This window comes from Mustela putorius, unplaced genomic scaffold (assembly GCF_011764305.1).
Source record: "Mustela putorius furo isolate JIRA1106 unplaced genomic scaffold, ASM1176430v1.1 tig00000785_pilon_pilon_pilon, whole genome shotgun sequence".
NCBI lineage: Eukaryota > Metazoa > Chordata > Mammalia > Carnivora > Mustelidae > Mustela > Mustela putorius.
This window is the reverse complement of record NW_025421480.1, coordinates 6,392,720-6,419,022: the sequence shown is the minus strand read 5'-3', so window position 1 is coordinate 6,419,022 and position 26,303 is coordinate 6,392,720. Positions and strand designations below refer to the sequence as shown.

The 26,303-nt window shown below is 43.2% G+C and overlaps 1 long non-coding RNA gene across 1 annotated transcript; it reads right to left on the bottom strand.

Moving 5' to 3' along the window:
• Positions 1-5,986: 5,986 nt before the first annotated feature.
• On the bottom strand, positions 5,987-22,827 carry LOC101678580. Its single transcript, XR_199749.2, has 3 exons — positions 22,578-22,827; positions 19,395-19,491; positions 5,987-6,124 (listed from the first exon to the last, which is right to left on the bottom strand). It is a non-coding gene; the product is annotated as an uncharacterized LOC101678580 (long non-coding RNA).
• Positions 22,828-26,303: the final 3,476 nt, after the last annotated feature.

Below are 26,303 nucleotides of genomic sequence, written 5' to 3'. Positions count from 1 at the left end.
AGAGAAAATCCCAGGCCAAAATGGAGTCCCTTATGCTAGGCCACAGGACCAAAATGAGACTTAATTGCAGTTTCAACCTCCCCCAGAAATGTGGTCTTCACTGGTCAGTCAGGAATTTTCTGGTCAGCAGCAATGAAGTAATTGGTTGCATGGGCCCTTTCCAACCCCCAAAGGAAAAGAAGGTCCTCTGCATGGTAAGAGCCCGTGCTCACCCCACTAAAGGAAAGTGACCTCATCTGAAACAAACTTGCCTTTTGCTAATAACTTCCTTGTCCCTCCTTCCTTCCTATAAAAACCTTCCATTGTGTACAACTCCTCAGAGCACCTCTCTGCTTGCTAAGTAGGATGCTGTCTGATTCTCAAATTACTTATAAAGATAATTAGATCTTCAAATGTATTCTTTGAGCTTTTGTTTGTTAAGAGGGGCCTCCCCTAGAAAGAAGGCTATTTCCAGAGATAACTTTTTTTTTTTTAAAGATTTTATTTGTTTCTTTGACAGACAGACATTACAAGTGTTGTGGTCCATTATCAAAGGAACGAGACTGAGACAAAGTGAAAGTTATGCAAAGCTTTATTCTATGCCAAGCATTAGAAGTCAGACTGACCGGCCAGCGCCACCTCCGAAGAGAGCGACCCCGTCCCGATCACACAGTCTGGTTTTATAGGGCATAACCACAGACTTCAAGGTATGTAGCTTCTATTGTTATGGCGTTTACTCCTGGAATCAATAACCAGAACCAATACCAGGAACTACTGGGATGTTTGGAACTGCTGGGGCGTGCTGGGGCATTTAGAACTGCTGGGGCGTTTATTCCCAGAATGAAGTCCTTGGATGTAAACAACAGTATGGCTACCTAGGCAATATGGAGTTGCTCTGGCTAAGCAGGCCCTAATAGTTAAACAGGTTTTAACATTAAATCAGCCCTAACACAAGTAGGCAGAGAGAGAGGAAGGAAGCAGGAACCAGGTTCCCCACCGAGCAGAGAGCCCGATGCGGGGCTTGATTCCAGGACCCTGGGATCATGACCTGAGCCGAAGGCAGAGGCTTTAACCCACTGAGCCACCCAGGCACCCCTCCAGAAATAACTTTTTATCTGAAAGAACTATTTGTATGGCAGTGCAAGTATCTAATTACCAAACAGCTGCTTTTTCTTGTCCTGTAAATTACCCCTCCCTTCTGAAGCGCAGATCCCTATCCCATCCTTAGCTCAGGATGGCATAAGCCTCAAATGACCAACTTGTTGTTTGGTCTCATATTTTTTATGGGGTCCCACACATACATAACTATATTTGTTTTTCTCCTGTTAATCTGTTTAATGTCAATTTGATTATTGATCAGACAAAAGAACTTATAAATATAGAGGGAAAAGTTTCCTCCCCTACAAATTCTTATCTGCAAGGATGGAAACAATTTTAAACCTGGAAATTGAAAGTAACAACCTCATCCCTTTTAGATGATCCTGTTTGGATTGCACTAGCTTTCAGACTTCTGCTTCCAATTGTCTCTACCCAGTTGGGTGTCCGGGTGTATGTTTCTGGGACATCCATGATGGTCGGTTGGAAGGAGCTTCTGGGTCTGAAGGCTCTGGAAAGCCACTGCACTCTTGTTGTTCTCTCCCCGGAGGAACTGCTCTGTTATATTGTCTGGCTTTCTGATGATTGAGTGTGATCGCTCAGCTGAGGTTATGAGACTCAGCAAATAAAAATATGGGACACCGGGGAGCCTGGGTGGCTCAGTGGGTTAAGCCTCTGCCTTTGGCTCAGGTCATGATCCCAGGGTCCTGGGATCGAGTCCCACATCAGGCTCTCTGCTCAGAAGGGAGCCTGCTTCCCCCCCACCACCGCCTGCCTCTCCGTCTACTTGTGATCTCTCCCTCTCTGTCAAATAAATAAATAAAATCTTAAAAAAATATATGGCATACCCAGTTCAATTTAAATTTCACATAAAAAACAAATAATGTTTAGTATAAAGATGGAACTAAAAGTATTTAAATTATTCATTGTTTTTCTGAAATTCAAGTTTAATTAACTAAGCATCCTATATTTTATGTGACAGCCCCACAGCACTGCTCTATCTCTTCCCAAGGGTTCCCAACGGGAACCTCCAGATCCTTTCCTCAACCTGCACCTAGAGCCATTCTCCCCTTCCCAGCGTCATTCCTTAGCACCTGTGTGAAGTTGAACATGGATTTCCAGGAGGAGCGTGGGGGTCTCCCTCCGTCCTGCAACCAGGGAAACTGCCTGGTTTTCTCGGGTGGCTTTTGTACTCACTTCACTTCTTCCTCAGCCGCATCACCACATTAGGCTCAACCCACCTCCCTTTTCCTTCCCCAGGGGAAAAGAGCCGGGCTTTCCCTCTTCCATCTTCTTCCCAGGGACACGAGCTTCAGACGCACAGCCTAAATCTTCGTGACCACTTTCCATGATGCTGGAAAGGAACGATGACTGGGGGGTAGGCTGGGTGAGCTCTCATTATGGAGCAGTTTGCAACTAGGCACAGCTAAAGGTAAAAATATATTTAGAAGAAGACAAATCATGACTTTCCTATAAAATGAACACACATCAAAGATTTTACTTAACTCATTAATTAATGAGGGAGCCAAAAGTTGTTACAAATGATTCAAAGGAGGAATCCAAAGAGAAGACAGAACTCTAAGCCATTAAGAATGTGGACATGTATTTTCATTAAACAAATTAAAAAAGTGAACTGGCCTCCTCCACAATGGGGAGGGAAGACAACTGAACCTCTTGGGACGGAATTTGCATTTCTATAGCAAGAATTATTTGATTACTGTTAGGCTTCTGCAGCCAATTTCCATTTCCATAAAGCTGTAATATAACCTGGTCAAACACCATGAAAGTTGAAGATACCCCAGATGGACGGACTGAGGGCACTCAACGAAACTTCAAAGTCTTTCTCAGTAACTTTCTTCTAGCGGTGTAATATATTATAAGCACTACCCTACTACAGGTGTTTCCCTACCTTCTGGTGTCACTTACTGGCCCTAGATTGACCTTGTGTGTGACTGATTTTTTTTTCCTCTGAGAGACACTATATAAGAAGATTAGTGGGCCTAAAGTGGTGAAAATATCATGAATTCTGGAGTCATATCTGCATTTGAATCCTGGCCCTCTCACACTAGCTATGACTCTGGGGTACTCGCATCATTTTGGAACCTAAGGGAACTGAGTGAGATAATGGGTACCAGGTGCCAAGGTCTCCTTCTTCCTGGTGCCTTGCTTACTCTGTTCTCAGGACAATGAGTCTTGCCATGTGCCTTCTCCCAGCTTTCCCAGACACTGATTCTGTGATGGATTCCTATGCCAGGGCTAGAGACTCAGAGGGATTAAGAGATGTAGATCACTAAAGCCAGTCCTCTCATTCTGCAAAGAACTGAGACCCAGAGAAATTAACAAGAAGTCCAGGTCACCCTGATGGCCAGAGGGAGCATGGCACGGGTGACAGCTGGAGAGTGCAGATTCCAATCTGGGCTCCAGCACTTGCTTGTCTGACCTCGGCTGCTGTTAATAGTTGGCAGGTACTGACTCCCTAGTCTTTGCTGGGTGCTGTCCTGGGCATGTTATAGGCATCATCTCATTTTGGTCTCTGATGAGCCTGTGACAACCTTGTGATGTCAGTCCAGGACTCCCCTTCTCATCTCTGGCTCTTAAGCCAAAGTTACCACACTACCCTCCCTTAAATTGGTTAAACTGTGGATCTCTTCACTTCTGTTTTCCTAGAGACCGCAGAGAAGGTTAAATGTCAACACACACAACTTCCTCAACTCTTTCCTTCAAACCTGCATGTTCCCACCGTTCCTCCCTTCCTTGATTCCTACACTCTGGACTTGGAAGACGACCTGTCGTCAGTTTCTCTACCTGACTCTTGACCATCCCTCTTCTCATGTCTTCCAAAGCTCTGCACCATCACTCATACCTTCTCTCTCCTGGTTCCTGAAACTGGTCCCTTCTATGGCCTCCTTGCCCTTAGCAAATAAACCTGGTTGGGTCTCCATCTACCAGAATCTTGATTTCTTTCTTTTTCTTTTTTTTCCTGACCAAATTTCTCGGCAAAGTACTGCTGTTCTCTGTCCTCATCAACTCTCCATTCTCTTCTCAACTTACAGTCTTGAAACAGCTAACTGCCAAATCTTTAAAAACAAAAACAAAACAAAAATAACTTTATTTCAGATGGTATCTTTATTTTATTTAAATTCAATGAATTCATACAGTGTATGATTAGTTTCAGAGGTAGAGGCCAGTTGCCTATAATACCCGGGGCCCATCACATCATGGGCCCTCCTTAATGCCCATCACCCAGTGACCCCCTCCTCCCAGCCACCTCCCCTTCAGCCACCCTCAGTTTGTTTCTTATAGTTAAGAGTCTCCTATGATTTTTCACCCTTCTCATTTTATCTTATTTTATTTATCCTTCCCTTCCCCTAACGACCCTCTGTCTCGTTTCTGAAATTCCACATGGGAGTGAAATCGTCTGAAAATTGTCTTCCTCCCGTTGACTTCTCTCACTCAGCGTGATACTCTCTAGTTCCATCCATGTCAAATGGTATCTTACTTCAGTGCTTGGAGGTGCCACATTCACATGTAAGGACAAACACAAATTAAAAATAAGAGGTTTAACTCTTCCTGTTGGAAATAAGAGACTTCTTAGAAAAAAATTTACTGGGGCACCTGGGTGGCTCAGTCGGTTAAGTGTCTGCCTTCTGCTCAGGTCAGGCTTCTAGGGTTCTGAGATCGAGCCCCACACCAGGCTCCCCACTGAGCTTTTCCCTCTCCCTCTGCCTTCCTCCTGCTCATGCTCCCTCTCTCTCTTTCTCAAATAAAAAAAATTTAAAAAAAGAAAACTTAATAATCATAAATTTTTCTCCTCTCGGAGATGCATTTATAAATCCATCTGAAGACTTCACATTCCTTTTGTCAGCTCTGTTCCCCAAGAATGTCTTTTCAAGGACACGGGATCCATCTCTCCTGGATAGAAACATCAAGGGAGAGAGCACCGCTCCCTCCTAGTTTCTGTGGGAGGTGAAGAGCCTACCTTGGGGGACAGTGGGTGCCTTGCTCCAAACTTCAAAATACCTCCTGCTATGAAGAAATGAAAAGGTTATTTTCCTTTGCAAAGAGCCAATCAGCTAACACAGCTGGGCTAAGTACAGCTGGGATGAACCGCCTGTGACAGTGGAGCCGTCGGCTGTTTTACTTGAGGAGTAGTTATTGCTTATCTTAAGCACATGATGTAACAGGCCGTACGTCCCTGTCTGTATACGAGAGTGAGGTTTCTGTCCGTCTTGGCGATCTCCGAGCAGACTGCCAGTAAGGTGCCTCACATTCTGGCTTGGCTCTTCCTCAACAAAAACCCATTTTCTTTCTCTACTGCCTTTGAGAAGAGGAATTCTGGGTTGGGAAAGATTCTGTATTTAATTCTATTTGATCAGCACATACTCATGAGGGCTTGCTGTAGCTGACATGTCCCTTCGGCTCTGTGACATTATTCCGTCTTGTGTTTCGTCCTGAATCTCTGGCACACCTTCGTCACTCGCCCTGTCTTTCATTCCTCAGCCCATCCCTTCAACGCGGTGTCCTCCCAAGGTCTCCTTCCTTCTTCTTCTTCTTTTTTTAAAGATTCTATTTATTTATTTGACAGAGAGAGAGATCACAAGTAGGCAGAGAGGCAGGCGGAGAGAGAGGGGGAAGCAGGCTCCCTGCCGAGCAGAGAGCCCGATGCAGGGCTTGATCTCAGGACCCAGAGACCATGACCTGAGCTGAAGGTAGAGGCTTAACCCACTGAGCCACCCAAGCACCCCAGTCTCCTTCCTTCTTAATCTAGGCCATTTCAGCCATGCAGCCTCTGTGCTGATGAGAGCCAATTTCTTTAAATACCTAGTCCTGAAAGGAGACTTGCCGACTTGAATTTTCAATCATCGTGAAGCCCCTGTGCTCGTTAGCACGTCCCATACCACATGGCAGAATGGTGGAGTGGATGGAGGAAATGTTGGTTTATTCTAAGAAAATCTTTGTTCTTATACCCGAGCAGAGTCATGGTTCAAACAGTTAGCTCTGTGACCATGGAAAAGTTCTTTCTAACCAGTCTGAGCCTCATTTTCTCCATCTGACAAATGAAAATAACAAGAACAGTGTTAGTATGAGTATTACAAGAGGTAATGTACATACAGAACTGGCACACAATAGGCACTTAATAAATTGTAATTGTCATTATTATTTGTTTGAAAACCAAATAGCTTCCCTCTTGCCAATGTAGGTCGTTGTCCTTTTTCTTTTCTTTTCTTTTCTTTCTTTCTTTCTTGTCTTGGCAAATAGTAGCATCCTTTTAATCTCTGAAGCCATGACGCTTGTTGACATCAAACAAATCATCAAACAAATCATTAACTCTACCTTCTAAGTATCTTTCAAATCTGCTATGCCCTCCAGCTTTCCTGTCTCTGTCCTTTATAATCTCTTGCTTAGATGATGAGTTTTTCTCCTAGTCTCTATGCTATCCCTCCTCCAGCTCATTCTCCATATTCATCACATAGCTGATGAGTGTTGTTGCTAAATAATGTAATCAGAGTGTTCTTTCTGAAATAAAAGTTTGTCTCTATTAGAAATCCCGTAACAGTTATCCTTCTCTGCAAGATAAAATCTTCACTCTTTGTTCTGCACACCAGGTCCCTCTGGAGTCTTCTCTGCTACTCGGAACTCCTGCCCTGCGCCAACCTTCCTAGGACACCTGCTGTCCCCTGCCCACATGCTGTGTCATGCTCTGAGCCTTGGTGTCTGTCCTCTCTGCTGAGAATCCCCTTCTCCGCACTGCTCCACATTTTGCCAGCTTTGCTCAGACACCATCTCCACCTGCTTCTGATCATCCAGGCAGGGCATCTGTATGGGTTTTCTATCATGACCATAATAAATGATCACAAACTTCGTGGCTTAATGCAATGCAAATTCAGTGTCTTATGGTGCTGGAGGTCACAAGTCAGAGAAAGTCTCACTGAGCTAAAAGCAAGTTGTTGGCAGGCTGGATTCTTTCTGGAGGCCCTGGGGGAGAATCTGTTTCTTGACTCTGTCAGCTTCTAGAGGCTACCAACACCCCTTGCCACGTGGCTCCCCTCCTCCCTCTGCAAAGCCCGTCAGGGACCAACTCAAAATTTTCCTCTGGCCCTGAACTTCCTCTTCCCTTCCCCCTCTTTAGAGGACCACTGTGCTTAGATCAGACCTGCTCAGACAACCCAGGATCATCTCCCTACTTGAAGGTCAGCTGACTAGCAAACGTTATTACATCTGGGACTTTAATTTTCTTTCACCATGTGACCTTATATATTCACAGATTCTGGGGATTAGGACACCGACATGGTTCAGTGGGCGGGGGAGGGGGGCATTTTTCTGTGTCTTTCAGGGTCTTTGATGCTTCGTGGCACTTTGCACCAACCCACTTACAGTGTTTAATCACATGGTGTGGTGGTCCTGCGGAGGAGCCCGGGGAGGGTGAGAATAAGAATTTCAGGGACTTAACTGCCTTTTATGAAAATGTAGAAGTGATTTAACTTCTCTCTGCATCAGTTTCCCTGAAATTAGATGATAACAATAATATTTATGAAATGTATCTATACTATAGAGTTGTTACGAGGATTGAATTACATCTCCTAACACCCACAGGTCACTTTGTAGAGGGCTTGGAAGGGACTAGTTGCTAAATAAATGTAATATTGTTATATACGATCATATAGCCATAAAGAAATCTGACACCTAGTGAAGTCTGAAGGGTATGATTGCATTCCCTTGTCTTCCCTCCTTCTCAGTTTGATCTATTTTGATCAGACAAGAAGGGATAGAAGAGTGGAAAGGAGGAAGAAAATGTTCCATATGCATTCTGGAATCCAGATACAAGAAGCGGCTACCTCCTAGATGAGCTGTCCGCGGGACTGGCAGGAGACAGTGCAACCCCACGGGGCTGTCTGACTAAAGTTGAGACGGAGCCCTGCAAATGGGCCTTAATGGGCTGCCAGTGAGGATGGCCTGAGGACCTGGGCAGGAGAATAAACCTAAATAAAATGAGGAGAAAGGGCCCAGTCTTCAGAGTTCCCAGAATGTCACCAACATCCAAACATGGCTGGGTTCCCTATTTCAAAGTGAACTTAGGTTTCTTTGGTGATGGGCAAGGGAGAAACACTCAGTGTGCCTTCAGTAGCCCCAGAACAAGTGCAAAGACAGGAATTTGATTAACCAAGTGGGCTATGCTGGCCAGTTGGTCTCAGAACTTTCATTTAGAGCTTTCAGGGTAAGTCTTTGGCAGGGAAGCAAGGTCGTCTCAGAAAGAATGTCTGCCCTATTTTTGCTGGACTTAGAGAATTTCTTAGTAGAGTCGGGTCAGTTTTTGATTTGAAGGCAAAGCCCTTTGCCCTTCTGACACTTCCAAGTTCCATGGAGATGGTGTGCAGTTGCCTAGGAAAATAACTGCAGCTCAAAGAAATATTAAAATCTGCCTGAGCAAACGAACTAACTGTAATATCTTCCAGAAGTCAAAATATCTTCTAAAAAAAATTTCCTGTCCATGTGCGTGTGCGTGTGCGTGTGTGTGTGTGTGTGTGTGTGTGTTTGTAGGCTGGAGAGGAGGGTTGTGCTTTTTATCCTCTCAAAGGGAAATATTTTTTCCCTTTTTCTATGGATGATTTAGAAGAGTTTCAAGCATGCAGGATGAAATTTATGAAATCAAATGACAAAGCAGGTTGATTCTGTCCTGAGCAGAAACCACTCTGTGGTTGATCCATGGCAGCTACCAGCAATTCTCAGAATGTTCTTTGTGAAATCAGGTGCTTCACTGAGAAGGAGATATTTTTTATAGTCCAGGTGACTGCAGGGGCCCCTGGGTGGCTGGGTTGGTTAAGCATCTGACTCTTGACTTTGGCTCAGGTCATGATCTCAGGGTCATGAAATCAAACCCAACATCAGATTCTGGACTGTGCATGGAACGTTCCTAAGATTCTCTCTCTCTCTCCCTCTGCCCCCCACCTCTCTCTCTAAAAAAAAAGAAAGAAAAAAAGAAAGAATCCAGGTGACTGTCTTTTGAAAGTTTCTATCAGCGTTCTGAGCCCAAACAGGGGAATTTGATTCATCTTTGAGACAGCCGTCCTTTAAAAAAAAAAAAAAAAAAAGTATAAATTCTGTTTAGCATTGTATGCTGATTGTACTTACTTTCTTGGTTATACATAGTAGAAGCCAAGTCTTGTCAGCAACAGGAAAAAAGGAATTAGAAAAAGTTAGCTAGCTCAAGTAGCTAGCTCTTGGAATTAATAGAAAAGTTGGAGAATCAAGGTTGAAAATGCATATCTAAGAACTAAGGAAAATTAAAGTAGTTGACACCACAGACAGGTCACGATGCAAGGACACTGACACCACCAGAGGGCCTGGGCACTGCCAGCTGCCCCCACTGCTCTGGACAGTAGTCTCTAGAGGTTGCCTCTCTTACTGCCCGAGTAAGGTCTGATAATGCTGCCTTGTCATTTGCTTCTGATTCCAAGTTCTGGCAAAGATATTCTGTAACTTACCAAGCTTAGAGCATAAGCCCAAGTGCCTGCCTATGCCCTGTCTTGCTCCAAGACTTCCACAATGGTGGGTTTCCTAAACATAAATGGGTTTCAGATCCTGGGAAATCAAGATAACAACATCTAGCCAACCACAACAAAGAACGTCAGATATTAAGTATCTACCAAATACAGATTTTTTTCCCTCCACGTTTGTTTTAATCTACACTGTTCCCAGTGACCGTGTAATTTATAGTCCAAACTGGGGCCACTTTGAGAGTGAAAGCTGGTGCTGGGACAACAGGTGTAAATGAGGACTGTCCGGGGCAAACCACCATAAACAACCCCCCTACCTATATCTGAAAAATTATGACTTGCCTTTGAGGGCTGTGTCTTTGTCTTACCTAAGAATTTGCTTCTGGGGGCAACAACATACTGAAATCTAACAACAGGGTTGTAAAGGTCTGATATTTTCTTTAACTCAAGGTGAGGGAAAAAAACCCTTGATGAGGAATGGAATTGGATTTGATGCAGCTCTATATAACTGGGAGTTCAAAAAGTAGAAATATTGCAGACTCTCCAGCCTTTGGACATCTACCATGCATTTTTGTGATCGAGTTGTCTGGACCTCTGGGCTGTGGGCTTGGAAGTACCTGACTAATATGGAAGTCTCGTTCGTCAAAGTTCCTGAAACAGCAAAAGAGGAAAGCTTTGGAAGGAAAGGGGAAGGACCTTTTCCTCTCGATAAAGTGAAATGTCTCAAGGCATTTATACCTCCAAGATGAAAAGACATTTGGAAATTCCTGTTAGTGGGTGTGGGGATGGTGAGAATGAGACCTACTGCTGGGAGCTAGAAGGCAACGGTGAGGTCAGGTTTTATTAGGATGTACCTGAGTACAGGTTTTTTTTTTTTTTTTTTTTAAGATTTTATTTGTTTATTTGACAGAGAGAGAGAGGGAAGCATGCTCCCCACTGAGCAGAGAGCCCAACGCGGGGCTCAATCCGAGGACCCTGAGATCATGACCCGAGCCGAAGCCAGAGGCCAAACTCACTGAGCCATCCAAGTGCCCCAGTGAGTACAGTTTTTTTTATATCCTTACCACGCTTGCGTGTTACAGCACTTTTCAAATCTGTGGTTTGGTATCTTTCACTTATTTTGGAAAATCTTTTTTGAGAAATAGTCACAAATGTACAGGAAGTTGCAGTAACACTACAAAGACCTTTTTTCGGAGCCTTGTAGGGTAACTGCTGATAAGATATCCTATGACCCTTGGAGAGTTTGGTATGCATTTCCCGCAAAAAAGACATTCTGCAAAACCACAGTGCAACCACCAAGCCCAGGGGAAGACCTTCAGTTTACTACCTACCATCTGATCTTCAGATTCCATTCAAGTTTTATCAACAGTGCCAGCAATGTCCCCATAAAGATGAGGGATTATGCATATAAATTCCATGTCTCTTCAAGTAGCCTACGACAACTTCCTGTCCATTCGGGTTTTTTCTTGGATTTCATGACCTTGATACTTTGATTACCAGCATTGTTTTGTAGACTGTCCTTGGTTTGGCTTTGTCTAATGTTCCCTTGTTGTTAGACTCACGTTCTGAACCTTTGACAAGAATGTCACGGAAGCAATGCTTTCTTTTCTCATTGGATCCTGTTGGTTGGCTCATGATTTTGACTTGCTGTCTTCAGGATGACTAGAGCAGTTTGGACTGAAGTAGTTCTTCTAGTTTCTCACCCATTAAGCTGTGTTTTTCCCTTTTGTAGTTAATTTGTAATTTGTGGGCAGCTATCTTTTTTTTTTTTTTAAGATTTTGTTTGTTTATTTGACAGGGAGCAATCACAAGTAAACAGAGGCAGGCAGAGAGGGCGGGGGAAGCAGACTCCCCGCTGAGCAGAGAGCCCAATGCAGGGCTTGATCCCACAACCCTGAGATCATGACCTGTTCTGAAGGCAGAGGCTTTAACCCACTGAGCCACCCAGGCACCCCTGCAGGCAGCTATATTCAGGCTATGTAAATATCTCACCTCCCCCCCCCAAATCTCAATTATTTTCAGTTATTATTTATATTACTATAGTGTCACAAACCTGTATTTTATTCAGTGGCTCGTAACCTGTGCCGCCATTAACAATGACCCCCTGGTGAGTCCGATCCCTGACGGAGAGGTCATAGGATTCCCTTGCAATATTTCTATACCATTAGGCAGAACTTATTCCAAGGGCTTTGCCTAACTACAAGGGATCCTAGAAAATTAGCTTTTTATTCCAGGTGTCTGGTGCCCAGCTAAGATCAGGGTTCTGTTAGCAAGAAACATGGAGAGAGTGGATATTGGCATCAACCAGCAGCCTTTGCCACTGTAGCTTAGGACAGAAAAATTCTTCTGAGGGTTTCTTGGTCTATTGTGGAGCATGATTTCTCAGTGACATTCATGCAGATAGGAGATATGTATATCAATCACAACTTTAAGGCACTCTATCCAAAGCTTTTTTTAAATAGTTATACATTTTTTTCAAATAAACAGTATCCTGTGAGTACTTGAAGGACTGGATAAGAGGTAAGGAAGTGTAATGGATCTGCTTTGTAACATTTGGGAAAGTCACTTGAAATGTCTGCGTGGTTGTCTATTGATAATGAAAGAATGCCTTTATAAGGAGGTATTATTAAGTGTAGAAAATGAATAAGAGAACTCCTGTCATTATTGAAGTATGTTCTCATGGATAAAAATAGCTCATTTTCCTCATCTTTTAAATCGCTCAATAATGCTTACCTCCCAGAATTACTGTGGGAATTAAATGTGACGGCATATAAAACGTGCTCAGTACAATGTCTGGCATGTATTATGTGCCCAATAAATGGTATTTATTAATTTTATAAGAATACTATTTTTATTATTAGAGGGGACCTGTACATGTGTCTGTCAAGGAATAGAGTGGTATCAAAAGGGAGATTATTTTTGAAACTCTCTCTGGGATAACTTTGAGGCTTTGGTTATTTACATTATCAGTCACTATGCCAATAAAAATTCACCAAAACAAAACTTTACAAAATAACTTTGTTGAAAACATATGGTTCCACTGTATTACTGGTTTTCCTGTCAGCTCAGTTGCCTTGGAGCCGACGTGACTTGTACCTCTCTATAGCACTTCCCTTGATTACCTGATTATACATTTGACCCTGGGGAGAATATCATTTATTATCTACAAGGAACACTGAGAGAAACAATGCTATAAAAGTTGATTTTTAAAATGAGTTAAAACCAGGTAAAAAAGGACCTCATGTTCTAGCATTTTTTAATGCCCTGGTCTTTCCCACTGCTATGTGTACATCATCAGAATTCTGGAGTTCATACAAGTCTATAAATCAGAATGATTCCTTTCTGTCTCAATTGCATTGTGGTTTAGATGAGATAAATCCAGTTGAACTAGAACAATAAGATTATAAGAATAGAATTGCTCCTTTGGATGTTTCCTCAGTACTTGGGATTCAACAACCTGAAAAGAATTTCAAAACTAAAAATATCATATGAATAAAAATGGAGAGAATATATTATTAAGGTATTTCAATCCCCATGAAATTTATATGCATATTAACCATACACAATCAGAGATGTAATGCAGAAAGCAAAGGCTAAGGTGGTAATTCTAACAGCACATGGCATAAACATATTATACTACACCTGGCCTGGAAAGTAATATATAGTATATAAGAAAATTCATCTAAAAAGTATCCTTGGGTGAACAAGCCCTAACACTTACAGAAAAGCTCCATATAATTGTAGGAGTGAAGAAAAGAAGAAAAAAAGTTTAGTTCTTCAAAGAACTAAGGAAATTTGGGGGCAAATGTTGCTACTAAATGAAGAAAAGACAATATGACCTTACAATCCAGTTAAGGTGGAATGTTTTTCTAGGGGCGCCTGGGGGGCTCAGTGGGTTAAGCCTCTGCCTTCAGTTCAGGTCATGATTTCAGGGTCCTGGGATGGAGCCCCACATAGGACTCCCTGCTCAGCGGGGAGCCTGCTTCTCCCACTGCCCCGCCCAAATCCCCCACCCCCGCTACTGCTCATGCTCTCTCTTGCACAAGCTCTCTCTCTCTTTCTCAATTAAAATAAAATCTTTTTAAAAAGAGAGAGAGAGATGGAATGTTGTTCTAATGAAAGTAGCAAATCAACAGAAATCACCCAATCTTGACATCTGTCCCTTGATAGGGTTTTGGGACACAGGTGACTCATTGACACTATTTCTATGTAAAGGAATTCCTGTCTTTTCTGCTCTTCCCCAGTCCTCTCTGGGCCACACTACCCCATCCCACCCTGCAATAAACAGAAAGAAAGAAAAGGAGTTAAGAAAGGAAGCAAGAGAGGAAGGGGGATACATACCAAAAATTCTAAAAGGTTATTTTCTTCAAGGCAGGAGAAGAAAATCCTCTGTCCCATCCATGAATCCTTCACTGGGACAGTTGTAAAGTCCTCAGTGACGTTCCAAGGGAAGGGTGACATTGCTGATAGTGATTTTTGAAATGCAGACACAGTTTTACTCAGTTTTATTACTATTTCTAAATTCTCCAGAGACACTGCCCTCTTGCTTCCACGGGAGCTGATCACGCTCCACTCTGCCCTTGGTACGTCACTGGAGGACCTTTGGGCTTCAATAAAACAAGTCATTTTAAGTTACAATTACATAAGGGAGCTTGGGGAGCTGAGTAGAGTTCAGCTTAATCTCACAAGGTAATTAACCGGGTGTTTTCTAAAGGCCACTGCTTTCTGTGATCTGCTCTTTCTTTTCCATCTTCTGTTTGGACTGCATGGGCTTTCTGGCTTTCGGGCTCTACAGGGCTGAAATCACTTCTGTGGTTCATGATCCATGAAACTGCTTTCACAGTGAAATGGCACACCCAAGCCAGGCTTCAGAGCTGGTTTTTATGTAGCCTCCAGGTCAGAAACCAAACTATGGCAAAAGTAGAGCTATATCAACCTTCCAAAGTAGTCAGGTTTCTAGAAGTCTACCTACCCACATAGTTTCGTAGCCCTTCTTGCTCTGAAAGAAGAAAAGAACACAACAGAAATGCCTTTTCCTTGTTAAAAATACACCCTTATTATATTTGGGCACCTGGGTGGCTCAGTGGGTTAAGCCTCTGCCTTCAGCTCAGGTTGTGATCTCAGGGTCCTGGGATCGAGCCCCGCATCAGGCTCTCTGCTCAGCGGGGAGCCTGCTTCCTCCTCTCTCTCTGCCTGTCTATCTGCCTACTTGTGATCTCTCTCTTTCTCTGTCAAATAAATACATAAAATCTTTTTTAAAAATCCACCCTTATTGTAGAGAATATGGTAAGCAAAAAGAAGAAAACAGAAGGCAACTCTAAATCCACTACCCAGAGATAAGCATAATTTTCTTCGTGTACATGTATACATTCAAGTGTCTAGACCGTATATGCACAAAGTGTGCGTGCATATTAATATATGTATATAATACACACACATATATAGGTACATATATTGTTTCATATTCTTTTCTTATTGAATGGATTAGGAACAGTTATTTCTGTTATTATGATAGCATTTTCTCTTGAAGGCCTTCCAGAATCAGACATTTGCTCCTCTATCTGGGGATCCCATGCTTTCAACAAGCTTTTATTCTTTCTATTAGAAAGAGCTATTCTGGGGCTCCTGGGTGGCTCAGTCTGTTAAATGTCTGCCTTTGGCTCAGGTCATGATTCCAGAGTCCTGGGATCAAGTCCTACATGGGACTCTTTGCTCAGTGGGGAGTCTGCTTCTCTCTCTCTCCCTCTGCCTCTCCCACCTGCTCATGCTCTCTCTCTCTCTCTCTCAAATCAATCAGAGAGATATTCAATCAATCAGTCTTAAAAAAGAAAGAAAGCTATTCTGGGTGTCATATGGCCAAGAAAGGAAGTGTAAGATGAGGCCTAAAATTAAGTGGAGAACTGCGCTTTTTTGATGAATATTTTATTGTTTGGATAGGATGTGGAAGCATTCTGAGCTTCAGGATATTTGCCTCTTTCAGAAGTGGTACCGTTCAGAAGTATGACAGTTTTAACACCTCTGTCAGTAGCAGGGAAGATGTCTGAACAAATTCAGGATCTTGGGTCTTGCCTACATGGTCGTTTGCAGGAAGGACAATCATTTGTTTAAGTAGGACTGGGTTGTGGGCTCAGTGGACAGCATTAGGTTGCTGAGTGTGAGTCTGAGAGGAGGGAGGAAATGTTCTGTCAAGCACAGAAATAGCTTCTGCAGTGGCCCCAACGGCAGGTGGCAGCCTCGGCTATGACTGAGTTCCAAAAGCGATGAGGGAGGGAGGGATACTCTTGGAGGCATACTCCACGTCGCTGATAGAGAGGTCTAGAGGTGAGGAATGTATTGCTTATGTTGAGCTAATTTCTGCCTCCTGATAACTCTCTCGCATGTGTCTAATATCAGCTTGTCATCCTGGAGTGTTTATCCAGGATGGCAAATGCCCTAGGTTTTGTAAGGCTTGACATCCCTGCTTTCTTGGGATGCACCTCTTGGGTACACTTCCTTCTCTGGGAGGCACTCGGATGGAGCATGATCTCCAGGTGCATACTGGATTTGTGTAGGGCTGAGATCTTTGATGCTCAAGACCTAGAATATATATTAATAGACTTGAGATCGGGTTCGTTTTTTTTGTTTGTTTGTTTGTTTGTTTTTAGTAGCTGCATCACTCTGTTGGATGAGCATGAATGTGCTGATTATTTTCTGTTTGCTTCCTTGCCAGATGAGTTTCCCAGCTTTGTCCTCCCTGAAAGATTAGGAGACTAATCTCTAAGGAACACAGCTCTCCCTTGGGTTGCCTTGCTCTCTAGCTTCTGACTGGGTTTGGCCAATGGGAGTCCCCAGCATGAGTTCTGAAGGTAAGAGCTAAAGGTACTGAACCATTTAAAAAAAAAAAAAAAAAAAAAAAAAAAAAAAAGGTGTCTTTCTACCTATAGTCTCTGCTCCTGTTGGGAAGACATGGAAGCCATGATGCCAGTGCCTGGGTGACTCACCATTACTAGTTGGCTGCCAGGACGCTTCCTCCATTAAACTCTTCTTAGTTAAACTCTTTGACAGTACTGCCATTTCCTGCTGGGACATGGACTCGTATAAGAAGCATAGAGGTCCTAAAATGCTGAGGAATTTTACAAATGAACTGCATCAGACCAGATCTTCTGGATCCAGTATATGTAAAACTATTTTTTTAACTCCCTAAATATAGTACTTTGAACTTAAAATCAAGGGAGCTCTTCATGTTAGTGTCAGTCAGTCATTTCAGATTGCTGAGATCATTTGGATATTGATTTTATTAATCATTTTAGCCTTCCTTCCCAACAGTTTTCTGTGTACAAATTCTATTAGTATGTGATATGTGCTCTCTACCTCTAGCCATAGAGAGGCAGTATAGTATCATCACGAAAAATTGACTTCGGTGTAGAGAGAATTAGATTTGAATTACTAACTATGTGACTTTGGAAAAACACTTAAACTTTATGAGCTTCAATTTCTTCATCTATAAGATGGGCATAATGCCTGAAAATTCTGGTGTGAGTTTAGCAAAAATGTCTGAAAAGCTGTCATGTCCCACTTGGCCCACGATAGGCATCTGATAATTTGCAGCTTTGTATACAGCAGAGAAATGGGAGATATCTTAAAAAGAAATAAAGGAAATACAAATACCATTTGAGATATAAATATAGAATGAGAGGGGTATGAATTCTCCCTCTGTCTCTCTCTCTCTGCCTCTGTTTGTGTGTGTGTGTGTGTGTGTGTGAGTATGAGTCTGAGCGTGTGTGTGGGGTGTGTGTGTGTGTATGTGTGTATGGGAGGGAAGGGGAGTAGAAAAGAGAACTGCTCCTCAGACTTCCATGGAGAGCAAAATATTTTACAAGGAACTGCCGTCATTTGAAAGATGGCAATCTGAACACACACACACACACACACACACACACACACATTTGACCTCTGCCTTTGCTTCTCCAACTGTCTTTGTTCATTGAGCTGTTTTCTTCTCTGCCCCAATCATCCCATCCCTCCCTTAATTCAAAATTTTCCTTTCTCCTGACAAGATGTCATACTTTATTACTTAAAATATGTTTTTGTTCTTTATGTATTGATTTCTGCTTTCATATTTATTAATGCATTATTTCTGCATCCTTCAGAGTAGGTATCCTTTACTAATTTTTTAATTAACACTTAACATGTTCATTTTCATTCTAATATAACTATTTTTCATATGTAGTCTTTTATTGTCACTATTTTCTATAGAGTCTGTAAATTTTATTTTGATTTCTTTTTGACATAAGAGTAATTTGAGAGAGCTTTTATTTATTTGTTTATTTATTTATTTTTAAAGATTTTATTTATTTGAGAGAGATCACAAACAGGCAGAGAAGCAGGCAGAGAGAGAGGGGAGGAAGCAGACTCCCCACTGAGCAGAGAGCCCAACATGGGGCTCGATCTCAGGACCCTGGGATCATGACCTGAGCTGAAGGCAGAGGCTTTAACCCACCGAGCCACCCAGGCGCCCCTTGAGAGAGCTTTTAAATTCTCGTGTTGTAATTTCTAGCTTTATTGCATTATGATCAAATAATGTCATCTGAAGCACTTCGACCTTCTTTACTTTGTTCATACTTTCCTTGTTGGTGGGGAATGTCTAATGTGTTCAATCTTATAAATGTATCATATATATAAAAATTCAGTGTTTCTGTTTTGTGATGACAGGCTTTGCTCTATAATATTATGTATGTGTATTAGGGCCTCTGTATATTTGCTTTGTTGCCTTCTTTTTCTATCATGAAGTTAGAGAGCAGCAAAAACAGCACTTATTGTTATTTTTCTTTCTATATCTCTGCACTTCCCAAAGTTTCTTCATGAAACTTCTGTGCATAAAAAATGCATACAGTTTTTGTGTGTAACATTTGGATTTTACCCTTTTATAGAACTTTTGTCCACCCTCCCCCCCTTCCTTGAATGTGGCTGAGCGTTGTTAACAGCGTAGGTTTTAAATTCCCGGAGAAATTTAGCTAAGACTCAGTAGGATCTGAGTTGCTAATGGTTGTTCAGAACCAGGGACAGCTCCCTACTCCAGGACAGCTCTTGCTTCTGAACTTCCCTCTTGAACATTGAATGTTGAACCCTGTGAACCACAGAGTTAGAGAACAGATATGGAGGGTCCTCTTAGGATGACAAATTGATTTCTGGTCTTGCATAAGACTTTGTAAAAGGCCATCAGACTGTTCAAGCCCAGAAACTGTCCAAAGTCCGGGGGACATTCCTAGTATCTTCAACCTTGCTATCCCCTCTGGGCAAGATTATCCCTACTGTGAGGCGGATTGTCTTAAGCTGTTTTGGCTGAGGCACGTTTCTAAAAATTTATCCAATTGACTTCCCTTGTTGTGATTCTTTGCTCACCAAACACGATTCTGATTATAATTCAGCATCTCATAATTCCAGCTATGGGAGAGACTGTACTAGGCTCGACAATGCTAACATTTCAGCCCATGTACTGCAAAAATCTCAGTATAATTTGATAACTTGGCATCTTAGTTCTATACAATATTCTCTATGTTCTTAGTTAGTGTGATAATTTCACTTCCAAAAATACTCATCCTTTCTTAGATGTGGATAAATCAACTTTTGCATCTACAAGGTTGAGAGTCTGAACTTAAAACTTTATGAATTCTCTAAACATTGCCTATGATGGCTATCTGCCAACTGGCTCCCTTTGGGGGGATACCTTGACACCACTGTATACTTTCCAATAAAAGCATGGGCCATATGTGAGCAGAGGGAGAGCCCTGGGACACTCTACCACCCCCCAACCAAGTTCACATTGACTTACTAGCCAATACTCACCCTCCCGTGAAACTCTGTGACCAAATCTGGTTGCCTGGCCTGATGACATGGTATGAGGTTCAAACAGCACTGAGGGTCTCAAGCATCTGTTTATTTCCTGGGAGAACAATGTTAAGGCAAAGTATCTTCTAACAAATGTTTATATTCGACTAACGAAAAGCAAGCCAGCAAGGAATTTCTGCATTTGTTAATTGCTCTTCTCAACTGAGAATATCAGTGTTGAATATTTGTTGTTATTTTCCAGATTTTGCACAGAATACTGCCAAAGCCTACATGACATTGTGCCCACTCTCAGCTATAAAAGCAATTCCAAGGCTCCCAAGGCTGTCACAGTGACGTTCTTTTGTTTGGGCCCTGGGAGAATTTTTCCTGAATAAAGTACAAAAGACTTCGTTCTCCCATATCACATACACATGAATATGCTGAAGTTTATTTATATTTGACTTAAAAAAAAAATCCCATTACTAGGAAGGCCCATCAATGCATTCCTCCTATGCTAATAGTAATTAAGGCAGCTCTGCTTTCTTTTTAAGGCATCTTTCTTATATATTAAATGCCAGGGAAAGGGCACTCCTTAGTTTTAAGGAGACTCTTTCTTTATGAAGTCAAATGGCTATGTTTAGTCAATTTCAGTCAATGATATTTAGTAAATGCCACTAGAGAAGAAGCGAATACTGACAGAAAATCGCATTTACAAAGACCTTCACCTCAGTAGCCAACCCTGCCAGGTGGTAATTCTGAGGCTGCTTTTCTCTGTTGCACTCGGTCTCCTGAGGTGGCTGGAAGAGTACAGGTAGCCTCCTGAGATTACTTGTATGACCTTTCTAGAAAGGAGGTTCTTGGATAATGAGGTATTTTAAAAGCTGGAATGAGTCAGCAGCCATAGCAGAAGGAGAAATGCGAGTGTGGTCCCTCCACGAAGCCATCTGGCAGCTCGGGGTTCTGTGGGAAAGCCCGGGAGGAAGCAGCAGCTCAGGGGACATCTCCCTCGCCCTCGGGTGGGCTGGGAGGAGAGCGGGAGCCCTGAGGGTCCGCGGGCGAACTCCCTGTCTCGGTTCTAGTGCAAACGCTGAGCTTCATTTCGAGGACTTCTCCTGTCACTGTGAAGCATGTCTGTCCGGTTGGGCCCTGAGGCATCCAGGCATTTCCTGTCAGCACAGAGATGGCCTTTCATAGGGAAGTCAGCACCGTGGGCAGTTTCGTGGGGGGGGGGGGGGCAGGAGACGTGGTTTTGGCTGCCTGGACAGTCTCAGTGGGAATTCGAACGGTGAATGAGAGAGGGCAGTCTTGCTACACAGAGGCAAGCAGATTCAACTGTTCCTGTGACGTCCTGTATTTTCTGTGGCCCAGCCCTGCCCGGGAATCCCTTTGTCCTGGCCTGTCCTTCAAGCCTTGTTTTCTGTCACTTCCGTGAGTTGCCCCACCCATGCTTTCAAATAAATCCCTAATTTTCATTCTTATTTTTTAAAGATTTATTTATTTCAGTAATCTCTATGCCCAACGTGGGGCTTGACCTCACGACCCCGAGATCAAGAGTTGCCTGTTCTACTGACTGACACAGCCAGGGGCCCCTCAATCCCTTATTTTTAAATCCACCCAGAACACTCAGACTAGATTTTGAGACTTTCAACCTAGGACCCCAACTAATGTGCCTTTTCTCAGCATTGAAAGTCTTATCTGTTCCACATTCTTACTGATGGACCCAATCTCCTCAATAAAAGGAAACATTGAGAAATGAGGTTCAGGGGCGCCTGGGTGGCTCAGTGGGTTAAAGCCTCTGCCTTCGGCTCAGTTCATGATCCCAGGGTCCTGGGATCGAGCTCCGCATCTGGCTCTCTGCTCAGTGGGGAGCCTGCTTCCTCCTCTCTCTCTGCCTGCTTCTCTGTGATCTCTGTCTGTCAAATGAATAAATAAAATCTTAAAAAAAAAAAAAGAAATGAGGTTCAAATTTTATTTTATTTTATTTTATTTTTTAAAGATTTTATTTATTTACTTGAGAGAGAGAGACAGTGAGAGAGAGCATGAGCGAGGAGAAGGTCAGAGGGAGAAGCAGACTCCCCGTGGAGCTGGGAGTCCGATGCGGGACTCGATCCCGGGACTCCAGGATCATGACCTGAGCCGAAGGCAGTCGTCCAACCAACTGAGCCACCCAGGCGTCCCTCAAATTTTATTTTTATTTATTTATTTTTTGAGATTCAAATTTTAATAGCATAGAGCAATGGAAAAATATAAATGGTCTTTTAAGATAATTGAGACCACAACAACTGTGATATCAATACAATTCAACTTAGCTATACATTAAATAATTTGCAGAACAGTGAAAACAAGTTGATAGCCATCACTAAACCCGAATTGGTCTGATTTTTGCTATATTGACATAAAAATTGTAATAAATACTTCAAGTATCACATACACAGAACCAGTGTTCCTTCAGGAAACAATTTGTTGGTAGCATTATTACAGGAAACTGGGACATGTACGTGGTTCTTATGAGCTCTCAGGCTAGCTAGGAAGTACCTAAAAAAGTGACAAAAGTACCTAAAAACACAGGGTGTGATTATGAGAGTATAACCTCTGGGGGGTGGTTGGGTGACTCAGTCAGTTAAGTGTCTAACTCTTGGTTTTGGCTCAGGTCGTGATCTTGGGGTTGTGAGATGGAGCTCCATGTTGAGCTCTGGTTGCAGGGCTGAGTCTGCTTAAAACTCTTTCTCTCTCTCCCTCTGCCCCTACCCCACCTCTCTCTCTTTCTCTCTCATAAATAAATCTTTAAAAAAAAGAACAACTTGGGCTGAAAATATAGTTTTGGTTCAAATGGCACTAATATTTCTTATGGCTTCTCATCTGTTATATAGAAGCTCATGGACTGAACATCCCTTTTCTTCATTTCCCACTGTCTTACCACCTGGTCCTGAAAAAGTACACACACATACACACACACGCACACATGCGTGCACACACAAGCATGTACACACATATATACACACACAGCTCATACAATTTCATTCATGTTGGCAACTTTGGTTTTATTAGGAATTAGTCTTCCAAACTACTTTCTCTTAAGGGAGACTACAAAAAAACCAAACAAAACAAAACAACTCCAACTCATTTCACCCACTTAGCCTGATGAACCCTAGAACTGTTTCTGTAGCATGAAACATTTTGATAAAAAAAAGTAACACTTACCTCTGAAGAAGTTTAGTGCTAATCTTCTGAAAAGCATGCTTCGAGCCCACTGTGGCGAACACCAGAGGCTCTGGTGCGTCCGTGTCAGCCCAGTGGCCACAGATGCCGTGTCAGCCCAGTGGCCACAGATGTGTCAGCTTTGAAGTCCAGAGTCCCTATTTGCTCTTCAGAATGTCTGCCTGAACTAATTTATGGCTCAAACCGAAAAGCCGTTTTTTATAACTCACTGCAGTTGTACCTCCTGTGTTTCTCCAACTCTCCTGCAAAGGATATTGAGAAATTACCTTTGTAGATTTCTCTACTCTAGTGACTAGGGAAATCGCACATTCATTGTTACCTAATGAGGACAAAATGGAAACATTGTGAAGCGGGGCGCCTACCTGCCAACACACACAGACACCTGCCTCATACCCTCTCTGTCTCAGGGTGTGTCGACGGCTGCCTTCAGAGGCTGCCTCCCTTTGCCCTTCATCCATCCTGTGACCATATCAATCCCCAGGAAATCTGTTTCCAAGCAGCAAAAGATAAGATCATTGTCAGGGTCCCCCCCCCCATTGACAGTTTACATTTTTTCTGGGGCTTAGAAATATTCCAGCATTTATCAAACTTTCTGGCTTGATGTAGGCTTATTTGTGAGGCTGCCTGTCATCAGGCCCAAGTCTTAGGGAGCCCCCAGTCCAGCCGGGAGGTGTGGTTAATTGGAGCTGTCTCTCCCCCTAGCTTTTGAACAGCAGGAAGTTCTCAGGTTCTGGGGAGGCAGGGGCCCTCCAGCAGTTTGGATGGTGTCCCACTACTCTTCGAGTCACACCAAGCCCCATAGCAGCACTGGTGTCTGGTGTTCATGTCTCCCCTGAATTCATTAGCTTGACTTGTCCTTGAATGTCCTTGGATGAGATTGCTTTCTTGTGTCCAGTGTGGCTTGGGCATCCTGACTCTTGGCCTTGGCTCTCAAGCTGACTCTGACCTTGACTTAGAGCAGATGCCAGAGGCCGAGAAAACTGCAGCTTTGGCAAAACCTGAGACGTTGACGTTTCACGCCGGGACTCGGAAAGTCGGGAAACTCTAAGCAAACGCATCTTTGGACTACTGGTGAAAATCACACCCGGCTCTTTACAGTGGTTAGTTCTGGGCTGTGGGATTATGGGAGACATTTACTTTTTTCCTTAGATTTTCCTGCACTTGTTGTGATGGGTGTGCCTTAGTAAAATACACGATGCTTTTCAGAAACTTCCGCATGGTCATGATGCTGCTGTTGTTTCTCCCTTCCTCCCGCCCCTCCTCTTCCCTACCTTCCCTTACCTCCCCCCCCTGCCCTCCCCTCTCCTTTCCTTTTAGAGAGAGAGAAAGAGAGTGTGCATGCAGGGGTCGGGGAGGAAAAGAGGGAAAGGGAGAGAGAGAATTTCAAGCAGACTCCATGCTGAAGGCAGAGTCCGATGCAGGGCTGTCTCACAACCCTTAGATCCTGACCTGAGCCAAATTCAAGAGTCAGACGCTCAAGCAATGAGTCATCTGGACGCCCCTGTTGTTTCTGATAGAAATCCAAGCGGAACGGTCAAGGCAATGCAATTGATATTTACTCTGAAATGTGTTCTTACTTCTTCATCCCTAGAAATGTTCAACAGAATTCCATGTGATTAATAGGTTCAGAGAGTAGAAAGGTATCCTGGTTGTCTCCTTTCTAGCCCTCCTGGTGGCTGCTCTGGCTCAGAGCATGTTGAGAACAGTGACGATAAAAGAAAACCATGGTGCCTTCTTCTAAGAGGAGAATTCAGGTCCGTCTTCTCTAGTGTCAGACCCTCTCTGTGCCTCAGGCTAGCCTGCTCTGAAGCTTCCCAGATATCATCAGGGTCAACAGACTGGTCATGTCACCCTTTTGTTTCTCCCCATCACCTTCAGAAAAACATTTAGTTAATGCCCATGCCACAGATTGCAAAATGCAGTCCCATATTCCTAATCTGGTCTGCATGTCCCTTTGCATGGGCACGCACGTGTGACTTTGTCACTCTTCCTGTCAAGAGCAGGGGCCTATGTGATGCAATCCAGGCAGGTCTTGGAACTGGTTTTGCCAATAAAATATAGAGGAAACAACCTCCTGTGACTTTCAAGGCTAAGCGGTAAGAGGCTTTGGATCTCCTGCATTTACTTACTGTCTTCGAACACTGTCCTGAGACCACTGTAAGTAAGAGGGTCTAACCTACCAGAGGATGAGAGGTCAGTGGAAGAACAGGGGGGCTCCTACTCAACTGCCCGTCACACGAGTGGGACCTCTTAGAACCTCCAGCCCAGTAGACTTTTCCACCAAACATAGGCAAAGGAAGGAGCTTAGGAAAAAAGTGAATTGTATGGTTAGTTTGGGGATGGCGATTACAGAGCAACAGACAAATGAGATGCCTGATGCCTTTTAGAGATGGGAACACCCAAATCGTGTTCATGTAAATAGATGATTAGCACAATACTGTTGTGGGAGGATCGCGTGCAGGTCAGGAAGATAAGCAGTGGCCAGAACACAAGGCCTGTTTAGAGTTCGTCCCAGGAGCAGCCATACAAAGGTCTAGGCCAGAGAGTAACAGTGAGATTTTCATTTTGGGACATCTCAGTTGCAAACCCAACCCCACAGACAATGGAGAGACAGGTATGAAGGCTGGAGACAGGAAGGCCATGGGGAAGCTGTTGCAATCTATTTTAAAACTGATAGAGGCTGAGGATTGGGGCAGGTGTCCAAGGACAGGAAGCAAATCTGAAGATTGGAGAGGTATTAAAGTGGGAAATTGGTGGGGCTTGGTGATTGGAGGACGAAGCCATGACGTCACTGTGGAGGCGGAGGCTCCAGGCAGCGGAGGGCGCAGGGAGGGACAGGCGGTGGGTTCAGGGCTGTAAGCCTCTTTGTGGAGGCGCCATCCCACCAGAGAATGATGATGGGGTTTATGTAGAGGCCTTTCCTTAAGGTGAACTTATAATTAAATTGAAACCACAAATAAATGTCAATTTTAAGTATTTTTATTAATATTTAAAGATTTTATTGATTTGAGAGAGAGAGAGAAACAGGCGGAGGGGCAGAGGGAGAGAGAGAAGCAGACTCCCCACTGAGCAGGACGCCCACCCCAGGACTCAATCCCAGCACCCTGGGATCATGACCTGAGCTGAAGGCAGAGGCTTAACCAGCTGAGCCACCCATGCACCCCAATAATTGTCGATCTAAAATAAAAAGTATTTTTCTTTCTGGTTTAAAGAAGTACCCGTGTAAGTCAGAAAGCCAGAATTTTATTTCTTCTGGCAGGAGGTTATTGTTATAACTAGAGGGAAAGAAATGTAAGTGCTAATCTTAAAAATTAACCGTAAAGCCCATAAGCCAACAAGGAAGATTGCATTTCATGATTTATGTACAAGGGGTAACATTTTCCAGTTGATTTCATGAGGGAATTCATTAAGCCGATAGAGAGCCATGCCATTTTAACTGTAGTGTTTAAATATCTTTAGCTCTGATTTTTTAATTAGCAGAAGCAAGTAAAGAGAGCTTCAGTTTAACTGTGGGAAATCACTCTTCTGTACATCAAGTGACTTTGCATTTGTCCCGATGCTGCTGTCCCAACGATCAGTGCAATTAACAACCTCATTATCACTTTCCCGGGTGTAAATCCATCTTTTGCCTCAGTTTCTCTCTGTGGGGTTGGTTAGGGAAACAAAAATAGGGCCAGCTAACAGGTCTTATTGATAGACTCTGGGACA